We start from the raw sequence: 9,224 nt of genomic DNA on the forward strand, positions 1-9,224 counted from the left end.
TAGGCTTTCTGCTGAAACAGAGTACAAAATATGTTATTCCATTGAATTTAGGAACGGGAGCTAACAAGTGAGGCAGGTGGAATGATAATGCATTTGCAAAACAAACCTCAATTTCTACTACAATTTGCTTCCAAAATCTTTCACTTTGTAAAAATATTACAGCTTTACATACTAATTGGAAGAAATGCAGTCTTAGAATAGTATCAGAACAAATACTCTACACATGAGAGATTGCTTTCAATTTATTTCTACACTTTCCATATATAAATGCCTTTAACCTAATAGATATATATACATTCAGTAAATAAGGCTTTGTATGTAAAGTAACCCAGTACTTCACCACATCCTGTCATTTAATCTAGCTGGCATGAACACAAGCTCTTTTGATCTGTACCAACTATCACTATCTCAGTGTAGATCTCATACTCCCTATCTGTTATTTTAAAAAAGCTTTAATTAGAGGGCTTAAACTAGTCTTATTGAATTATGTTATTTTTTCCTCCCTAAATCAAAGATACACCAATCTCAGTTTTCCTCTTTCCATGTACTTTTGCATCTGTATTTTGATTAGAAATCTTGTGTTTTCGAAAGAGAAAAAGAGACTGTGTTTAGTAGGTTTAAAGCCATTCTAATTTAATCTGAATATAGAAAAAAAAAAGGCATTTCCAGAGCATTTTAACTGAAAGGTGAGGCTAAGTTCACTTGGGCTTAGGCTGCCACATACGCTGCCCATAAATTCAGCAAAGTGTAACAGAACATGGAAAATTTTGGAGGTAACATTTCTTTTCCACTGTGTTAATGTCACTATAGAATTTTTAATTGCTGAAAATGTGGGTTATCCTCAAGACTCTCTTCCCCTTCTTACCCCATCTAGCAAGTAAGAAAAACAAAACTGGCAGCCAGATAGATACCTTGGTCTCTCTTTCTGATCTCACCATCTGCATTGTAGTAAATCACTGTAAAATCACTAACCCTGCCCTCCCTCCCTGCATACATCTGGTCTCAGCAGAATTTAGGCAGAGACATAAATTCCCATAAACAGGGCATCGAGCCAGGCAGCTGCCTGTCACTGTCCTTTGAGGAATGTTTGTCTTTTGATTTACCAGAGGAAGCCTTGGGTACTCACCCTTCTTCCACCAAGGAACAAGTGAGCGTCAGGCAATATTGGCAAGCAGATGGATGTTTGTGCTTCAGTTTACTCCTGCTACACCCTCTTCTGGTAACTCACTGGTCTGCCCACACATGGGATTGCAGATTCATTAAATTACACTGCAAAGAAATTAGATTGCAAATTCATTATATTACACTGCCAAGAAGTGGGCCTCACAAAAACAAAATGCCTATTCCAAAAGGCCCAAGGTGCCCTTCAGAGACGTGTACTACACACACAAACATCTCCCAAACTAGTCTGCTTGCCAGATTTTTGGTCTGATTTTAGAGTCTGTATTTTTATCCTGCCAATGGTTTATTAACCGTTTTGTTACAAGTAGCTTCTAGTAATCTTTGTTATATTCACACCAGATTCACAGCAGAAGAATCCATGCTATATTTTTTCATTTACACTGTCTTCTGCATGACGTCTCTCAAAGCTTTGTCAGTGGCATTGCTTCAGGGAGATGGCCATGGCTGGTCTGTATGTCAGGCTGTGGTGCTTTGCATGACCCAGGCTGTATAATGATTCCAGTGAGGCCAAGACTACAGGATTTGGCCTCCACGTTTGCTCCACAAAGAATATTGACTTGTCAGGAATCATTATTTTTTACATACAGCGGATAAGATGCATCACAATAATGCAGTAATTATGTTAAAGGTGCCTGTCACTTTGACTACTTTGGCAAAAATATTCAGGATTGTTTTCTCTTGTTTCAGGAACTGTCACTGTTGGGGCGGGTGTGACATACAAATAGACACACTACATCTCAGAAGGCTAATATCCCCCTCATTACAGCAGTCAACTGTCTTTTATACACTCTACAAAGTTTATACTTTGTTCACCAGTTACAATAAATCAACATGACGTTGATTGGTGTAAAAACCACCACTACCTCGTTTTCCACAAAACTTTTCTAGAAATACTTTTCCCAGCTCCAGGGTTTTTTTCCCTTGTCTCCTTCTTCTCTTCTTAGTCTCCAGACCAACAGCCTTGATAGATAGAATACTTTTCAGAAATAAAACCTTGTCCATTAACCCTCTCTGGCCCACAGACCAGCTGTAAGCCTCTCCACATGGAATGATAAGAGAAAAATTAATAATCATTCATAGGCCTCTCAGTGAAATGGTTTCCATTATGTACTATATACCAGTACAGCTTTTCATGGATAGACTTGTCTATAGATATACATATATAATATAATAAAATAATATATTTTCAGAGTGGCACCAGCATAAACCAATTGAATTATATGAGCTATATCTCTACCAGATTTTAGCTGGGATAAATGTGAATTCTTGACTTCTCACTCACTGCTCTTGAAAACCAAACAGGCAGTACAGCCCTTTTAAGCAGAAAAGGAATGTTTTTATACCTAATAATCTCCTGAGTGAATTGGCTCAAGAAATTCCAAGGTTTGGCACTCAGTGTAGGTTAACTGAACAAAAGTATAAATCTGTAGTAGTCCAGAGCCAGTAGGAACAAATCTATAACAAATGTAAACCAGTAGAAGGAGACAGAGCCACGCTGTATGGTCGGGGAATGCAGAGCATAGTCTGTACTGCATTAATGCTCTACATGGATACAATCTTCTACAAACACAGTTGGCTGAATCTGAACATTGATCAGCATGTGTTGCATTTTCCTTTGATCTTGTAATTGAAACAAAATATTGGGTATAGGAAATCAGACTCGGGCAACAATTTCTATCTAACATTTGGTAAATCAATTAGTCTATCAATCAAATCCCCTCTCTGTATTTCCTGTTCTGTGACATGTGAATACTGAGGTAAGAATGAACTAAACATATGTTAAGTAGACATTTGGCATACTAGAACTGCAAAGTATTATTCTATTGATGAGTGCAGGTCTTGCTAATTCTCTGCTACCCTTTAGAATATTCCATTTCTGAACATTTTGAAAAGAAAACTCTCCTAAATTCCCTTTTATTTACAGTACATAATTCTGTAGCTGTACTAGTAAAAATTAACATGAGAAAACAATTAAGACTGTGTTTTTTGAAATAAGAAATGGCTAAGAAAATGCAGTGAAAGTCTGTATTATTACACTAAAATATTAGCTCACAATAGGGATACCATCCTCTACCCCAGTGATTCTACTACCTATACGTGTCCCACATATAGCTGAAAGGCTCTTAAATAATCCCTGTGACTGCTGCTTTTATAACACTCATAAACCCCAGGTTTTTATTCATTTGCAGCTACTTTTGGTTGAAACAGAAAAGTTAAACCTCCAAATCTCCTGTAGGAAAAGGAGACAAGATGTAAACAAGTAACAATGACATCTTAAGAGCTTTAGGTAGGCTTCTAACTCAGACTAGGGAGAAAGACTCTCATTTGCAGTACATACTGATTTAATTAGAATTGACATAGCATAGCCCTTAGATGATGTAAACCAAATTGTTAAAAGGAGGCTCAATTTTGTGGTATTTTTAAAAGCATTGAAGGTGCAGGGAGGTATACTGAAGATAGGTCAGATCCCCGACTTCTACTCCTGTTTCCCCTTGAGCTATAACTCTACTTTCCCCAGCCTTGAACTTGTCCTTCTCCAGAAAAGGACCTGCTTTTCCATTTCTCTAGAAACTCTGCTGCTGAGCAAGCTAGCTCAGCACATTCCCTTCAGGCAACCAACCACAGTTTAGTCAGCCACATACAAACTCCTGGTAATCTATAGCTGGGAGGAGGCCCTTTTCAACTATGATGAAGGACTCCAGTGATCTTATCGTGATCTGCCTTGGAGAGGATAGGCAGCAAAACCTGAGTTACAATAAACTTCAGATGAGATTGTGAACAGGAGGCAAAAAGAAGTCTTTGGCAAGTAATACCAATACTTTTGATCCAGATACTTACTTCTGCTTTACTATTTATCAGAATGTAAACTTGTAAAATGCGGATCTTGTCTTTGGGAGACACAGATATGTTGGTACAATCTTCCAGTCAGTGAGCTCTTGTGGTGGAGAATTATTAATCCACTGCATTTTGAACATAGATTTATTTGCTGAAATCTTACAGAACCCTAGAATGACTTGGGTTGGACGGGACCTTAAAGATCCTCTATATCTAATCCCCTGCCATAGGCAGGGACACCCACTAGACCAGATTGCTCAGAGCACCATCCAGCCTGGCCTTGAACATTTCTAGGGGTGGGGCATTCACTTCTCTGGACAACCTGCTCCAGTGCCTCACTACACTAACAGTCAAGAATTTTTTCCTAAGACCTTATCTAAAACTATGCTCAGTTTGGATCCATTCCCCCTTGTCCTGTCGTCACATGCCCTTGTAAAAAGTCCCTCTCTGTCTTTCTGGTGGGTTCCCTTCAGGTACTGGAGGCTGCAAATAGATCACCTCTAAGCCACTTCTCTTTCAGGCTGAACAACCAATTCCCTCGTAGAAGAGATGGTTTCTCTCTCCAGTCATTGTGGTAGCCTCCTCTGCACTTGTGGAGAAACACAGTGGAAAACACGGCCAACAACACAATTAGAAAATAACTCTCACTTAAGGGTGAGGCAAACATGTGCAGTGTCAAGCAGGAACCAGTGCAGACCCCCTGGGATGACTCCATGTAATCTCTGGCTTTAGAAGACCATCTCTACAAACAGCTCGTGCCTCCCTTTTTCCAGGAAGCAACTGCAAGAGCTTGGGAACAGCTGGAGATATGTCATGCCAGCTGTTTACCTTCTCCACTCAGAGGATCCAGTGGCTGGAAAGCACGTTCCTGCTTTAAAAGAGCATCTCCCCAGAATCCCAGAAGAAAAGGGCCCAGTGTGTGTCTCAAACACTGATATCTGCATGGCTGTAGAGCCAGGGAATCAGACAGGAATCCCATCAGAAAAGGATTCTTGGCAATAACAAAAGACTGCTGGTATTCATGTACTGTGAGGAAGGACAAGTTGTGACAGGAGAAAGGGGCCATGAGGAGGTAGGGCACTACTTTTCTTGGACAAACATCCTTGCTGAAGTTCTTGGAGATAAGTACAACATAGCAGAGTGTAAGCACAGGAATGAGGCCAAGAAGTGGGCCTGGGCTGTAGAGGGGATCAAGACCACTCAAGACCCTTGATAGAATAGACTGTGCATAAGAACTAATTTACATAGAAAGAGAGAAATGAGTCTTTCCTTTCTCCTTTCTCCTTTCACCTTTCCTTTCCTTTCCTTTCCTTTCCTTTCCTTTCCTTTCCTTTCCTTTCCTTTCCTTTCCTTTCCTTTCCTTTCCTTTCCTTTCCTTTCCTTTCCTTTCCTTTCCTTTCCTTTCCTTTCCTTTCCTTTCCTTTCCTTTCCTTTCCTTTCCTTTCCTTTCCTTTCTCCTTTCCTTTCCCACTTCTGTGCCAAGCGTACGATTTCCCTAACCAAACTTCCCGGCTGTTCGCGGACCCTATTGCCGAGCGCACTGACGGAACCCGAGTCCCTTCCCCTCCAGGCCGCTCCTCCCGCTCCGCTCCTTGACGTCACGGCCGGTGGAGGGCGCGGTCCCGCCCCGCTGCGGCCGTGCCCGGAGCCCCACGCCGTGCCCGGAGCCGCACGCCGTGCTCGTCCTCCTGCCCCAGGTAAGAGCGGCCACCCCCCGGCTGGCTCCCCGCGGACTTCCCGTGGCTTCAGGGCTGTCCCGAAGCCTCGGGAAGCGGGGGGAGCGCGTTGCTGTCGGGAGGCAGGGCCGCTGCGCACGGGTTGTGCGCGCTGCCGGCGTTGTTAGCGAGCGTAGTGAACGCGGTTTGTGAAATCGCAGCGTGGGTTGGGTTGGAAGGGATTTTAAAGATCCTTCCAACCCCCCGGCTACGGACAGGGACGCCTTTCACTAAGGGAGGTTGCTTAAGAGCCTCGAATATTTAAAGTATGACATCTTTGCGGCTTGCTTACGTGTACGTGAAACAAAAAAAAATGAACATGGGAACTTTTTTTTTTTTTTTGCGGATGGATGTTCCGTCGGCAGCAAAGGGATACATTCCCGTTAATAATTAACAAAATAATTGCGACAAAATGCAACTTGAGGAGCTTTGAGACCTCGGCAAAGTTTTTCAAAGGGAAGGCGCAGTGTGCACATTTAAGGGGCAGCCAACAGAAAGGCAGGTGGTACTCAAAGTCACCAGTGCCTTGTAATTAAACTTCTTTGTCTCTCATGTTGCTGCAAAGGTCAAAATGTCCCCCCCCCCCCCTCTTCCTTACGCTTTGCCACATCTTTCTGACCACAAGCTGAATTGCTGCCGGTCCAAGGAATGGAATGGATTTTGGCTAGCAAATTAAACTTTAGATGATGCCAATTAAAGGGCCTCATTTTTGAGACAAACAAAAGTGGAAGAACTGGATTTTTCAAATCAACATTGAAATGTGTCTGGCGAATTTCTTGGTTTTAAAAGTTTAAAAATGCACTTCAAATATAAAATAGCTGGATGTTGCTAATCCTGTGGCACTATGACCATTGGTGAAGAAATGAGAAAACACTCAACCCAAGGCTCTTCTTCAGAGTGGGAGAAACTTGAAATTCATTGGTAGAATTTTCAGGCTTCATGTCACAAAAGCAGTGCACAAGTCACACAGACCTTTCTGATAAGTACCTTTCTCTCTGAAGTGGTTTAAGATTTTCAGCATTGTGTTTTCATCTGTGGTCTGCTTTTCCTCTAAATAAATAAACAGTACACTGGAATGGACTCGCCACCGTAGCTCCAGGTAGATGTTTTTTTCCCCACATCAGTAAAATTGGTGCTAAGAACAAAAACATCTCACTGTTACCATATTATATTGAACAAAAAAATGGGTAAACATGCTTCTGATAGTGAGCAGTCAAATAAAAATAATAATTAGCACAGCAAAATTCAGCCAGAAACCAGATTTGAATTGCTGTTCAAAACGGTGCAGAGAGGGACAAGTTGCAAATACAGAAAATTGCATTCTGGTAGAGGGAAGTGCTTGTTCATGTATTGTGGAACTAGTTGCTAAAGGAAACTAAGTCAGCAGTTTAAAAGGATTGAAAAAGCCTCTTGGCCTTAATTCCAGATATTCTTATTCATGATGCTAATACCAGTGGAGAGTGGCAGCAGGTTTGAGAAGTAGCAAACTCTCCATAGTTTACAAGTATACAGGAGGTGCAAACTGCAGGCAGGTCATTTCCTGTTTGCTGCAAGTTTGGTAGGACAGAAGTATTTGGTATTGATTATTGTCCCAACTGCATGTGAACTGATTTGTCCAAGGAGACAGTCTTTTGCTGCACAAGAAGTTCCTGGTAGGTTCAGTGCCAAGAAACAGATATGTTTTAAAGACCAGTTCAGAGACACAAATTTAGTATCACTTTCGAGTGAACTTGAACTGAAGTGTGACAGCATATGTGTGGGAGCTTCTATGAAAACCTCTCATGAAGAACTGTTCTGCACGTACGTGAAGAAATCTGCTTTTGTTATTGTACTTATGCCGGGTGTACTGATGGGTTGGAGCTGAACAAGAGCCAAGTTAATTGGATTTGTTCAGAAGAACAAGCCACTGTGTTGTCAAAGATGAGGAATTTGGGACTGAGGAATCTGATGAGGAATTTTGGATGAAGAATTTGATTACAGAGAGTAAAAGTGCTTTATGAATTGTGCAGATGGAGTTGAAGGCTTGCATCAATGGATATAGATGGGGCTGTGGGGAATGAGGGATGTTTAAGCCAAGCTGAGATGACTGTTTTCCCATGGGATATCCACTATTGGCTGAAGTGTAAATGAGCCTATGATATTATTCTCTCCCTTAAAATTTTAATCTCCTTTTAAAACAGGTGAGAACTTTGCAAGTCCTTTGAAGCTCAAGCTCAGCACCGTCACCAAGAGACCGATAGATGTTTTGTAGGATGGCTCTGTGCAGCCTTTTCTGATGGCTGGAGCCTGGCTTTGAAGGCAGGGATTTCTTGGCTGTTTCCCAGTTGTAAGATAGTGCAAATCATGCCCTGCTTAACTACCATGGCTTGAGTTGGGATATTTTTAAGGGGATCAAGATAAGCCAACTGGTGTATACCTGATATTTAATATTAGGCTTTTTTACTTTTGCAATGGAAATCTTTCTTGCACACAGGACTGTGAGTTGGCATTGCAGGAGCGCTCTGATTATTCTAGATTGCTTTCCAGCTGCCCCGAGCAGGCTTGACAGGACAAAGCAAAGCAGGCCAGTGGACACCGTGATGACTAGTGGGCAAGTAATTATTTATTATCAGCAATAATGCGTGTCTGTCACAGATTAGAGCCTTTTGCACTCAGAACTTTGCAAACATGGATTTCTTTGCCCTGAGGAGTTTTGTAGCCAAAGAAGTTAATCCTCATCTCTGGTAGCGTTAAATTTAGGATGCTGGTTGTTCTGTTGCCCTACAGCCACAGCAGTGAACTACAGTGTTAGATCAGAAGTTACACTTTGCTGGACTGCATCAACTGCATTCACTGCAGTTTGTGAGTCAGGACTCACAGGAGGGAGGACAGTGCCAGTTTTCAGGAGCTGACAGAGATGGTTTGCCCTATTGATGATGTTCATGTGTTTATTTTGAATTTGACAGCAGTTTTATGTGTCCTGACCAAAAGGTTTTGGGGTTGTTTTTGTTTTCTCTAGTTTGTTTTTTTCCCTCTATGCAATCTGTAAATATCTGTGAAAAGAAGAAATAATCTAATTACCTAATCTCATTTTTATTAGGTGAATAATCGGAAAAAATAAGAGATCTGAGCTAAGTATGACGAAAAGGCCTTTTAGTGCTTTAGGAATATGTAAGAATTAACATGATGCGTGAATTCAGTATTTAGCAGAATGCTAAACCTCTCTTTGTCTTCTGTTTACATGTTACAAAATATTTCAAGTACACCATTTTTATCCTGAACTTGCAGCTTTAATTCCCGTTGAAAACCACGTGCATGATGCTAACACCCAGCATTTTTCATTTCTGCTTAAATGGTTTCCTATTGCCATGTTGACAGATACATGTAGCTCCCCCTACTTTCACAATGTATCCTCAGCAAAATCCCTCATAGAAGTACTTAAGGCCTAATTAGAGTTTTTATCTTTCAGTATGACAGGGTTTTGCTGGAGGCAGGAAGGGAAGTTGGGTTTTG

General features: G+C 41.4%; 1 protein-coding gene across 1 annotated transcript in view; it reads left to right on the top strand.

The window, feature by feature from the left end:
- The first annotated feature begins 5,658 nt into the window (after nucleotides 1-5,658).
- Nucleotides 5,659-9,224, top strand: part of C1D (C1D nuclear receptor corepressor) — an 11,752-nt gene continuing 8,186 nt past the window's right edge. The window contains exon 1 of the mRNA XM_062489461.1: nucleotides 5,659-5,714. The gene's annotated coding sequence lies outside the window, so the exon portion shown is untranslated. The remainder of the gene's footprint in view (nucleotides 5,715-9,224) is intronic.

This window comes from Cinclus cinclus, chromosome 3 (genome assembly GCF_963662255.1).
Source record: "Cinclus cinclus chromosome 3, bCinCin1.1, whole genome shotgun sequence".
NCBI lineage: Eukaryota > Metazoa > Chordata > Aves > Passeriformes > Cinclidae > Cinclus > Cinclus cinclus.